Source organism: Urocitellus parryii, chromosome 7 (genome assembly GCF_045843805.1).
Source record: "Urocitellus parryii isolate mUroPar1 chromosome 7, mUroPar1.hap1, whole genome shotgun sequence".
In the NCBI taxonomy this organism is placed as follows: Eukaryota; Metazoa; Chordata; class Mammalia; order Rodentia; family Sciuridae; genus Urocitellus; species Urocitellus parryii.
The window spans coordinates 118,376,252-118,388,937 of record NC_135537.1 but is presented as its reverse complement, the minus strand read 5'-3'; positions in this window follow the sequence as shown (position 1 = coordinate 118,388,937).

Below are 12,686 nucleotides of genomic sequence, written 5' to 3'. Positions count from 1 at the left end.
CTTTATTATTTTTATCTATTTATATGTGGTGCTGAGAATCAAACCCAGTGCCTAGCATCATGCTAGGCAAGCGCTCCGCCACTGAGCTACAACCCTAGCTCCATGACAAGCTTTTTTTTCCCCAGGGAGTAGAGACCCTAGAAGCCATTAATTCATGCAACACTTTTAAGCAAATTAAGAAAAGACCCCACTTCCTTAGGAGAGCAGCTTGCTGGAAAGATCAGGCTGACCTTGGATCCCCTTGCTCCCTAGATCAGGCAATTTTGCAGTGAGCAACCTGGACTACTGTTTGGGGGGGGGGCGGGCTGAGGGCACTCTTGCTCCTGGCACACAGACAAATGGAACCATTAACTTAGCTAATGCTCTTGTCAACCAAGAGTTCCATGATAAGCCCCGGGGATGGAGCAGAGAAAGGTCTCTCATTGCAGATCGGGTCTGTTGGCAGAAAGAGATGAGAAAATTACCCTTGTAAAACACGGAGACGGTACCTCGCTGGAAGAAAGACATTAGGAGCCAGGCGCTGAGCTCAGAGTCAGTGCTGAACCCTCAACGAGGAATCCTGGGCTGAAGAAACAGGATCACCCAAAGGGCTACAAGGAGACAATGTAACAGAGGGACTAATCACACTGCCCCGGGCAGGGGTAAGGGGCAATCAAGAGGCATGGTGGTGCCCATGCACTCCTGCAATCCCAGCATCTCAGAGGCCGAGGCCAGAGGATTGCAAGTTCAAGGCCGGCCTCAGAAATTTAGTGAGACCCTGTCTCCAAATAAAATGAAAAGGGCTGGGGATGCTCTCAGTGGTAATGCTCTCTGGCCTGGCATGGGTGAAGCCTGGGGGAGCCCCACCCCACCCTACTGCCCCACAATGACAGGCAGGGCCCAAAGCAGAGCAGGGCAGGGAAGAGATACCAGCCAGCTCCCTCTGCCCCGAGCCTCTGATCTGCAATGGTGCCTCCCCGTGGGGTCCCTGAGGAGGACAAGGAAATGCAGGCTCAAGAGGGGAGCTGAATTTAAAAAGACCAACATGATCAAACTTTTAAAATTGAGTTGATTTTAAACGGATACATAAAGACAGAAGAATTGTCCATGTTTGCCGGGCACCTACCCTAGGTGCTCTGACACATGGATACAGTGTACAATGTCCTTGTTTGGCTGCCCTGCAGGGCCCTACCACGGAGCCACACATCAGCCCTGGTGTTTTAGTCAGCCTTTTCCCTGCTGTGACCAAAGGACCCACCAGGAAACGGTAGAGGGGGTCATAGTTTCAGAGGCTTCAATCCATAGACAGCTGGCTCCATTCCTCGGTGCTCAAGGTCAGACAGGACATCATGGTGGAGGAGTGTGGCAGAGGCAAGTGGCTCACGTGATCCTCAGGAAGCAGAGAGAAACTCCACTGTGAGATACAAGATATATACCCCATAGCCACACCCCCTATGAACCGCCTCCTCCAGCCACACTCCATAGCCACGCCCCCTATGGACCACTCCTCCAGCCACACTCCATAGCCACGCCCCCTATGGACCGCCTCCTCCAGCCACACCCCATAGCCACGCCTCCTAATGAACCACCTCCTTAGTCACACCCATAGCCACGCCCCCTATGGACCACCTCCTCCAGCCACACCCTATAGCCACGCCCCCTATGGACCATCTCCTCCAGCCACACCCCATAGCCACGCCCCCTATGAATTGCCTCCTCCAGCCACACCCCATAGCCACGCCCCTATGAACCGCCTCCTTCATCCACATCCCATAGCAAGACCCTAGGAACCACCTCACCACCTCCTCCAGCCACACTCCCTATGAACCTCCTCCTCCAGCCCCATCCCATAGCCACGCCCCTATGAACCACCTCCTCCAGCCACACCCCTTGCCACGCCCCCTATGGACCACCTCCTCCAGCCACACCCCTTGCCACGCCCCCTATGGACCACCTCCTCCAGCCACACCCCTTGCCACGCCCCCTATGGACCACCTCCTCCAGCCACACCCCTTGCCACGCCCCCTATGGACCACCTCCTCCAGCCACACCCCATAGCCACGCCCCTATGAACCACCTCCTCCAGCCACACCCCTTGCCACGCCCCCTATGGACCACCTCCTCCAGCCACACCCCATAGCCATGCCCCCTATGAACCACCTCCTCCAGCCACACCCCTTGCCACGCCCCCTATGGACCACCTCCTCCAGCCCCATCCCATAGCCACGCCCCTATGAACCACCTCCTCCAGCCACACCCCTTGCCACGCCCCCTATGGACCACCTCCTCCAGCCACACCCCATAGCCACGCCCCTATGAACCACCTCCTCCAGCCACACCCCTTGCCACGCCCCCTATGGACCACCTCCTCCAGCCACACCCCATAGCCATGCCCCCTATGAACCACCTCCTCCAGCCACACCCCTTGCCACGCCCCCTATGGACCACCTCCTCCAGCCCCATCCCATAGCCACGCCCCTATGAACCACCTCCTCCAGCCACACCCCTTGCCACGCCCCCTATGGACCACCTCCTCCAGCCACACCCCATAGCCACGCCCCCTATGAACCACCTCCTCCAGCCACACCCCTTGCCACGCCCCCTATGGACCACCTCCTCCAGCCACACCCCTTGCCACGCCCCCTATGGACCACCTCCTCCAGCCACACCCCATAGCCACGCCCCCTATGAACCACCTCCTCCAGCCACGCCCCACCCACCTCCAGCCACCACTCAGTTAATCCCATCAGGGATCAATTCACTGATTAGGTTAAGGCCAAGTGACCCAATCACTTCTCCAAACCTTGCACTGTGTCATCACATCTAAACCATAATACTTGGCTTTTTTATTTTAAAGCGGGGTCTCACTGAGTTGCCCAGGCTGGTCTCAAACTTGGGATCCTCCCGTCTCAGCCTTCTGATTAGCTGTAATTACAGGCATGAGTCACAGCACCCGTCTAGCACAAAATGTAATCAGTTTAAACATACTTATCTCTTCAAACATTCATCATTCCTTGAAGGTGAAAATATTAAAATCCTTCCTTCTTAGCTTTTTGAAATATAGAGTACACCAACATCATCTATAATCCTCCTACTGTGCGATGGCACCATTTACCTTTTCTTAATAGAATAGGAAACGAAGGTCCAGAGAGGTGCAGTAATTTGCCCAAGGCCACGTAGCTCCTGAGTGGTAGAGGCTGAGTAGATAACAGATAGGAGCAGCCCCCCAGAAGCATTGAGACTGAGAGAGGACTGTCCCTGAGAAGAAAGGTTGAGAATGACCTTTCCCAGAAGCTGAGAGTTAAGACCACAAAGAAGTGATAGGAAGGAAAGAGTATAAAGTCGAGGTAGAAGAAAGAGCACCAAGAGAACAGAATCAAGTCCAGAAGTAAAGGCACCTGCCTGGGTCACCTGGCTGATGATAAAGTGCAGAGGGAAAGGATGGTCTTTTCAGGATACGGTGCTAAGTCAACTGGCTGTCCATATGGAAAATACATATATTGACCCCGACCTCACACCATTTGCAGAAATGACTTCCAGATGGGTGGAGATCTCCTTGTGAAGGTCAAATGAGAAACCCATGTCCACAAAGATGTGCGTGCACGCATGTTCCCAGCAGCATTACGCACAATACCTGGAAGGTGGGAGCCACCCACATGCCCAAGGACACATGAATGGGTGAACAACCTGCAGCAAACGGAATATTAATCAGTTGCAAAAATGAACGAAGTTCTGCAGCCTCTGTCACCCGGTTGGACCACGTCAACATGATGAGCGGAGCTGGGGCGCTGGGGCTCAGTGGCAGAGCGCTTGCCTCGCATGCATGAGGCTCTGGGTTCCATCCTCGGCACCACAGAAAAGGAACAAATAAAATAAAGGCCTTCTGTCCATCCACAACTACAAAAAGAAATTTTTTAAAAAACCCACATAGTGTATGATTCCATTCATAGGAAAGGTGCAAAACAGGCAGATAGATCAGTGGTGGTCCGAGCTGGGAACTGGGGAGGGATGGGGACAGGGTATGTGGGGTTTCTTCCTGTGATAACGAAAAGGTTCTAAAAGGGGCCGTGGTGATGCTCGCCCTGCACGTCAGCCACCTTTTCGTCACTGTGACAAATACCTGAGAAGAGCTACTTCGGGAAGTGAAGATTTACTTTGACTCACGGTTTCAGAGGTTTCAGTCGATGATTGGTCGGCTCCCGGGTAGAAACGTCACTGCAGGAGGGTGCAGGGGAAGGGAGCTGCTGTGCACCGGGCAGCCACCAAGCCACAGAGAGGGAGGGGCCAGGGACAGGACCTGCCTTCCCCCCCAGGGCACGCCCCCAGTGACCACTCCCCCCCCCAACCTCGCTCACCTCCTGCGGTTTCCACCGCCTCCCAGCCACGCATCCAGCCCACGTCCCCCAGGCCCCACCTCCGAACCCTGCTGCACCGCACGAGCTCCGGGGGGTGCCATTCCGGAGCCAGCGCCCAACGCCCAACCCTGAACATCCCGAAAACTACCGAGCTGCACACTTTGAATGGGTGAACTGCAAAATATGTTAATTTTATTTCCACAAAACTGTTTTTAAGGGGCTGGGGTAGTGGCTCAGTGGTAGAGCGCTCTCCTAGCACGGGCGAGGTTCTGGGTTCCATCCTCAACAACCACATGAAAATAAATAAATAAAATAAAGGTATCGGGTCCAACTACAACTAAAAAATAAATATTTAAAAAAAAAAAAGGAAACCTCTTTTAAAAGATGGGAGACAACCTCATTGACCTTGGGGAACACACATGATTTCTTAGGACACTGGAATTGCTACCCATTATGCTGGGGATGTGGCCCAGGGGTAGAGCGCTGGCCCAGCATGTGCAAGGCCCTGGGTTTCAACCCCAGCACTGAACAAAAAGAGAGAGAGAAAAACAGCAAATGGCAAATTCGACTGTTAAATTAAGAATGTGTGTTCCTGAAAGACCATTTACAGAGTCCAAAGCCACCCATAGGGTCAGAGGAAATCTGCAATAACATTCAGAATATAAAACAAGTATCCTATTTCTTAAGCTCAATAGACTGGGTGATTTTTTTCTTTCTTTCTTCCTTTTTTTTTCTTTTCTGTTTTGTACCAGGGATTGAACTCACTCAGGGGCAATTAATTATCCACTGAGCCACATCCCCAGCCCTTTTTATTTTTTGAGTCAGGGTCTCGCTAAATTGTTTAGGGCCTTGCTAAATTGCTGAGGCTGGCCATGAATTTACAATCCTCCTGCCTCAGCCTCTGCAGTTGCTGGGATTACAGGCGAGCACCACCAAGCCTGGCTCCTGATCCTTATTTTCCCTACTTTTTTTTTTTTTTTTTTTTTTTTTGTACTGGGGTTTGAACTCAGAGGCATTCCACCACTGAGCCACATCCCCAGCCCTATTTTTTTGTAGTTTATTTAGAGACAGGGTCTCACTGAGTTGCTTAGGGCCTTGCTGTTGCCGAGGCTGGCTTTGAACTCAACATCCTCCTGCCTCAGCCTCCCCAGCCGCTGGGATTACAGGGGTGAGCCACGGCGCCCGGCCCACATTCTGTTTTTACTGCTGCATTCTAGTTACACATATTGATGGGACTTACTGTAACGTATTCACACATGCACACTGTATAGCAACATGATTTGCCAATATCACTCCCCAGCACTTCCCTCCTCTCCTGACACTTCTTGGTTGGCCACCCTGATTGGGTAGTGGGGGAAGAGAGTACCAATGGCTACCACCAAAGCCCCACCACCCCTCCCTGTGGGAAGCCCCAGACTCCCTTTCCCAGCCTTCCTTATGGCTCAGGGCTGGTGCAGGAAGGGAGTCCATAGGTTCAACTTGATGTTGTTCCCCGTTCTCCCCCACTTGAACACGAATATTGTTCCTGGGCCATGTCAGTCATTGTGCAATTAAAAGAATAAACAGGAGCAGGCTAGGTGTAGGGACGCAAGAGTACCCACGGAGCCTGGCTCCCTGGGGACACCACTGAGCCACTGAATCACACCAGCAACTGCAGAACCCCAGGATTCTCTTTGTCTTGTTCACTGTGAGCTGCATCTTCTGTTATTTGCAGCCCCAAACATTTCCAGCATCAATACGATGATTTTTTTTCATGTATTGTGATTTCTCTTAAAACTCAGCACTCAGCCTCGAGCTCAGCACCTGTTATTTCCCTCCTCTTCCTCCTCAGCAATTCCTGATTCTGCTTGGGACTGCCTGGGTTCTGGGGACTCAGATTCCCAAAACACCTGTATTCTGCAGGAGAGGCCGTGACTCAGCCTCAGCTGATCAGCTAATTCCATTCCTTCTGGCCCTGGCTCCAAATAGGTCCACTTTTAGTCACGCTTTTCTGAGAACACTGGATAAAGCCATTGCTCTCTTTTCTGGAGAATGACCAAGGATCTTAGCATGAACCATCCCCTGCAGAAGGCAGAACAGAGAGCCAGGGGCGTCTTTGAGCCTGGATCAAGTCCTGTCTGAAAGAACACTGTGTTTGGGTTTTTTTTTTTTTTTTTTTTTCAGGGGCTTGTGCCAGTAAATTCCCTTTCTTGTTAGTTGCGAATATCACACACAGCTCCATCAATCTCTTTGATACTGAACTATTGGAAATATCTTTTAGAGTAGCTTCCCTTATCCATGGGGGTAGGTATATTCCAAGACCCCAGTAGATGCCTGAAATCACGAATAGTACCAAATCGTATGTATATGTGTTTTTTCTACGCATACATACCTAGGATAAAGCTTAATTCATAAAGTTATACAAGTAAGAGATGAACAACAACAATAATAAAATAGGACAATTATAAAATACATTGATAAAAAAAATTAGGGGAATGCACCCTCAAGATTTCTTACTGTGCTATTTTCACTCTTGGGAAGAGTTAAGATGATACAATTCCTATGGGATGAGATGAAGCAGGGTGGGTGACGTAGGCAGTGTGGTTAGGCAACTACCTCAGGGTTACTCAGACACAGCACTGTGATCCTTTGACAGCAATCTGAGATTTAACTGAGATAGCTACCGAGTAACTAGCTGGCAGGTAGCATATACAGTGTTGATACATTGGACAAAGGGATGATTCATATCCCAGCAGGGATGGAGCATGATGGTAAGAGATTTCGTCCTGTTTCTCAAACAGCAAGCAATTTAAGACTTGTGAACTGGAATTTTCCACTTAATATTTTGGACCACCCCTGATTGCAGGTAACTGAAACTGTGGGGAACAAAATACCAAGGTGGCACTAACTTATACAGTTGGCCCCACATGAGGGATTCAACCAACGGCAAATTAAAGACATTTTGGGGGGAAATTGCATTCATAGTGAACATGTATAGACTTGTGGGTGTTTTTTTTTCTTGTCATTATTCCCTAAACAATTTAGTGTAAAAACTACTTACGTCGCATTTGCATCGTATTACGTATCTTAAGTAACCTAGAGATGATCGAAAGCATATGGGAAGTTGTGTGTGGCCACATGCAAACCCTGCACCACCTTATCTAAAGGACTTGGGCATCCTTGGACTTGGGGATCCTTGGAGGAGTCCTGGAACGCATCCCCACAGATTCTGAGAGACAATTATACTTGGCTTTGACCACAGTCCCAGATGACCATTCTTTCTGTCTCTCTGACTTTCTCTACTGTAGGCACCTCACATACATGGGATCACGCAGTATTTCTTTCTGTGACTGGCTTATTTCACTTAGTACAATGTCCTCAAGCTTCATCCGTGTTGTAATGTGTCAGAATTTCCTTCTTCAAGGCTGAATAATATTCCACAGTACATGTATATCACAGTTTCTTTCTCTGCACACCTATCAGTGGACATTTGTGCTGCTTCCACATTTTATCTGTTGTGAATAATGCAGCTATCAATACAAGTGTGCTAATCTCTTATCTAGATCTTGCTTTCCAGAAGAGAGGAGAGGAGAGGAGAGGATGGGAAGAGGGGGAGAGAAGAAGGGAGGAAGGAAGATTGCCGTGTCTGACCCCTGCTCTTTTCTGGCCCTGATGCGTCATACTATGACCAGCATCTCACCTGCTCTGTGCAAAACTCCTGGGCAAAGTAGGGGCAGATAATACAATCAGAGAAGTCCTACTTTTCCCTGGGGTCACACAGCCAGGGTAGAAGAACCAAGATGTCCTAAGTCATCCATGACATCAAGGGTGCTGGATGACTACAGAGTAAGCGTGATTTCGTTTCTCCATGGATCATGATCGACTCCTCTGATGAGGAAACCGAGGCTTGGAGCAAAGTCACCCGGCCAAGATCAGGCGGCCAGGAAGAAGCTGGTTCTGAGACTGAAACCTGGGTCTGGCTGACTCTGATCCCGGTCCATTTGCTCAAGACTGTCCTTCGTGGTGTAGCCTAAACCTCTCATTTGAGACATGAGAACTTGCAAACCAGAGAGGCAAAGCGTCTTGCTCAAAGCCACACAGCTCTTACAAGCCAAGCCAAGGTTAGAGGATTTGTCTCATGCCACCCAGAAGCCTCCTCAGTGCCGCGGACAACAGAAAGGAGACAGCTGTCCATGAAGCCTGTCTGCCGTGGGGCAGGGGTGGGGTGCTGCCCAGCCTCTCCCTGAGGCTCCTCTGCCGTCAGTGCAGGGCTGGAGAAGGAGGAGCTCGGCCCTGTGCCCGGCTCCCCACGTCAAATCCGCCGGCTGCGGTCCAGATGGCAGCCACACGGCTTCCTGAGCGCCCGCCTGGGTCTTGGGTCGTTCCCCGTGGGACGTTTCCACAGATGCACAGCAGCTGGTCACAGCAAAGAGACGCAGCCCCTTCCCACCGAGATCTTGGAAGCCACACTGGAGTTCCCGACCTGCGGGTGTGGACTCTTCCCACCAAGAGCCCCAGAGACCCAGGTCACAAACCTGACATCGGATGGGCCAGGGGCTGAGGCTGGCAACCTCTCTTGGACCCCCACCACCTCCTTGGAGAGCTTTGCTTTCTTTCTCTCCATTATTCTAGTAAACTCTGTATCTTGCTTCCACCCCTGTCAATGGGTTCCATTCTTCAAATTCATGAGACAAAGAACCCACCTCACCCCACACCCTGCTACAGAATTACAGTGAGAGCTAATAGCTAAGCCAATGCTCACGACATCCCCATAAAATGGAGAACATTTAGCTCTCGCTGTTTGCTTTGTTGTGTGTTAGTAAGGTGAGGTTATTTCATGCTACAGTAACAAATCAGCCCCACAGCTCCAAGGCTTCATACCTACCCAGGTTGGACTTGATGGGAGGGGTCTCCCTCTTTGCAGACGGAGGACTGAGAGGCCAGGACCCAGCATGATCCAAACCACCGCTTTTTGCTAGAATTAGCTCAGGAATCACCTCACCCAGGTAGCCGTGTGTAACTGTGTGTCATGCTCCGTGTTTTTTCGGTACCTGCATGTGTTAAGTTAGTATCTGGATCGGAGAATATAAAAATGGATGGCGTTGGGGGGGACTCCAAGTGTCATCAATTTTACTTAAAACAACACTGGATTCCTCCCAGTGACTCAGGAGGCTGAGGCAGGAGGATGGCAAGTTTGAGGCCAGCCTCCGCAGCTGAGCAAGACCCGGTTTTAAAATTTAAAAAATGGAAAGGGTTGGGGTGCAGCTCCGTGGTAAAGTGCCCCTTGGTTCAATCCCCAGTTAACAGAGAGAGAGAGACAGACAGACAGACAGACAGAGGATTACTGACACACACATTTTACCAGATGTACAAACAGAGCTAAAAGGTCCTCCTCTTGGCACAGTGCCATACTGCATGTGAGCCGCAGATTCGAGACTGGGACCTGGAGTCTTGAGTTCCTGTCCTGAGACCCCCTCAGCTCACTATAAGGGGCTTGGCAGGGACACTTTCTCCAGGTTGAAAAGTGGCGCTTTCTCAGGGGAACTAGAGGGATGGAGAAGGAGCAGACGGTGAGTCCCAGGTGGGGTTCTTCCCAGTATCCTGTAGGAAAAAGTTCTTGAGCCCCCCCCCCCAAGTCCAACCAGGGTCAATCAGCTCCTCCAGACTTTTCCTTTCACCTGGTGGAGACTGAGGAGGGAGGGAGGGGGGCAGGGGACGGGGATGGGGGCTGGGGACGGGGTGGGGGGTGTCAGGGTCTTGGCCAAGTTCGCACGGTGGCTAAGTGGCGGCTGGGGTCTGACCCCGGGTCCCTGAGTTCCTTGGCTCTCTCTCTGCCATATGCATTGTTCTCCTGGGGGGACAGGGGACAGAAAGCAAGGTGCCATCCTGTTTTCCAAACGACACCGCCAGGCTGGATCTCTTAGATTTGGAAATTTGGGTTTCTTTTGTCACCATTTCGTCAGCTGTCACCAGGGTTTTATAAATAGAGCTGCTCCGACCCAGGCAGGGGCTAAGTCCGGGAGCCAGCTTTGAATATTCAGCATCAGGGCGTAAAGTCGGGGAAAGGGCAAAGCCAGACCAAGTAAACCCGGGTCCCGAAGCAGGGCCAGCTGCCTGGGCCACCGTGGGAGCCAGAGAGAGGAGCCCCCTGCAGGAAGGGAAAGGGGTTCAGCCTCCCAGGGCTGCTGTGACCAGGGCGAGGTCCCCAGGTGCCAGGAGGAGGGGTCAGAAGCTCGCCCTGGGGTGGGACCAGCCAGACACCTTTGGTTTGTCCCCTCCGGGAAGCCCTCCAGGTGTTCACGAGGCTGCGTCTCCTGGGGCAGTGATGGATGGACACCTCTGTCCTTTCTCCACCGACTCCTTTAAATACTATTTGTGCCTTTGGCGAGAGTCGCCTGCCCAACCAAGGGGCTGCCAAATGCCTCCCTGGGATTTAGGGTGAAAGGAGGGGCACCGGTCCCTGAACTTCAGGTGGCCCTGGGTTGTCCCTCCCTGTGAGACTGATTGGCTGGCTTAATCCCACGGCTATTGTTTTATCACCTGCAAATGTCCCCGTGCAAACCCGAGGAGGACAGGCATCACCTGGAGCGTGTTTACAGTCACCTGGGGGAACCGGGTGTGCGCAGGTCGCTGTAGCAGGAGGCCAATGGGCCGTGGGCCTGGGCAGGCAGGGTGCGGCCTCCCCCGGGTCCCCTCCCCACCTGTTCCCATGCCTGTCCCCAGACACAGCCACACGGGCTTTGTCAGTCCCTGCCAGGCCGGCAGGCAGCTCACTCCGTCTCCTCCTGGCTGATCCCCGCCCTGGCTGGAGGCGAAGGAGAGCAGGGAGTACACAGGGTGACAGCTAGTGGCCAGGAGGGGCGGGCTGGGGCGGACCCTGCCCCAGGGAGGCATCTGCATGCACATCGGGGACAGCCTCTGGGAGCCAGAGGCTCTGGGGGCTTGGGGCGTCCAGGTAGGTGGTGGGTGGGCATCAAGGTCAGAGAGTGGCCCCCAAGAGCTAGGAAGTCATCAGCGAAGACTTGGGCTCTTGCTGCAGCAAGAGAGCACCATTCACGGTGGAGAGAAGAGGAGGGATCAGCGTGGCCCATTGTGCACACCTCTGCCTTTCCCCCTGTGAAATGGGTGTGTTGACAGCCCCTGCCTCGGGGATCAGATGAGGTCATTCACTTGCACCACCTCAGAGTGCTCAGGAAATGCTGCAGGCGCAGCCCTCACCTCCTCAGGCCAGAAAGGTCTCCCTTTGTGATCCATCCCTCCTGCTCCCAGCCACATAGATCTGCCTCCCCAGCCTCCTTGCACCTGGCACTTAGGATCTAACAAAATGTGCCAAACTCCCTCATCGGCTCTCTCTACTTTTTCCTATCATTATATTGCCCGGGTATTAACTATCTTTTTTTTTTTTCCTTCAGATTTTTGGAGAGAATTCTTTTTCAACATATCAAGATGCGTCCAATCCATGGGTGTTTGAAATGCTAAAATTTACTTGAACTGTTTAAATATGTATACCTCCTTCGTAGACATAGTAGGTATAAATTTGAACAGTTCAAAAAAAGTTCATTAGATCTTTTCTTGCCTCCTTGATCAGCCAATTTCTGAAAAAAATACAATGAGTCTCCCCCTTAATTGTAGGATGGTCCATGTCTCTGTGCGGATCTATCTAGTAAACCTTTTGAAACTATGTTGCTAGAGGCATAAAATTTCCTACATTTTATTTTGCTGGCAGATTGTTATTTAGCAACGCGAATCCAACTTCACTATGTTTTTTGCTTTGAGTTGTGTTTTGTCTGGTATTGACGTATCTTCCCTTATATTCTTTCAATTAATATTTATTTAGCATCTTCTCCTCTATTTAGAAACTTCCTGAGTCGTTATAATTTATGCATTTCTTAAAGACAGGATTTCATTGTTTGTCTAGGAGGAGTTTCTCCTTAGAAACTAAATTTAACCCATTCATATTTATTGCATGCCAATGCTGAAATGTTTGGACTTACTGCTGATGGTAGTTTTTGTTTTCTATTTGGTATGCTTTTGTTCTTCTTTTTTCCCCTGATACCATTTGGATTGATTTCATTTTTTTTTCCATTTGTTTTCCCCTCTGATAGTTTACACGAATTATGTTCTCTACTTCTATCTCCCTTCACATTTTTACACATGCAGTTGATCTCATTCTACCCATATCTAGAATTCATCGGAATCTACCTCCACTCTCCAATAAGGTAAGAATTTTGTGCAGATTTATTTTCCTCAGTTCCACAAATTCCTTCTTTGGGATACCATCTAAGATTCTAGTTCCAGATTTAATTTCAGGTTTTTAAGCAATCTCACTTAGATTTAATGACGTTTGTTGGTTTCTCGGCTCACCTGTTTTTT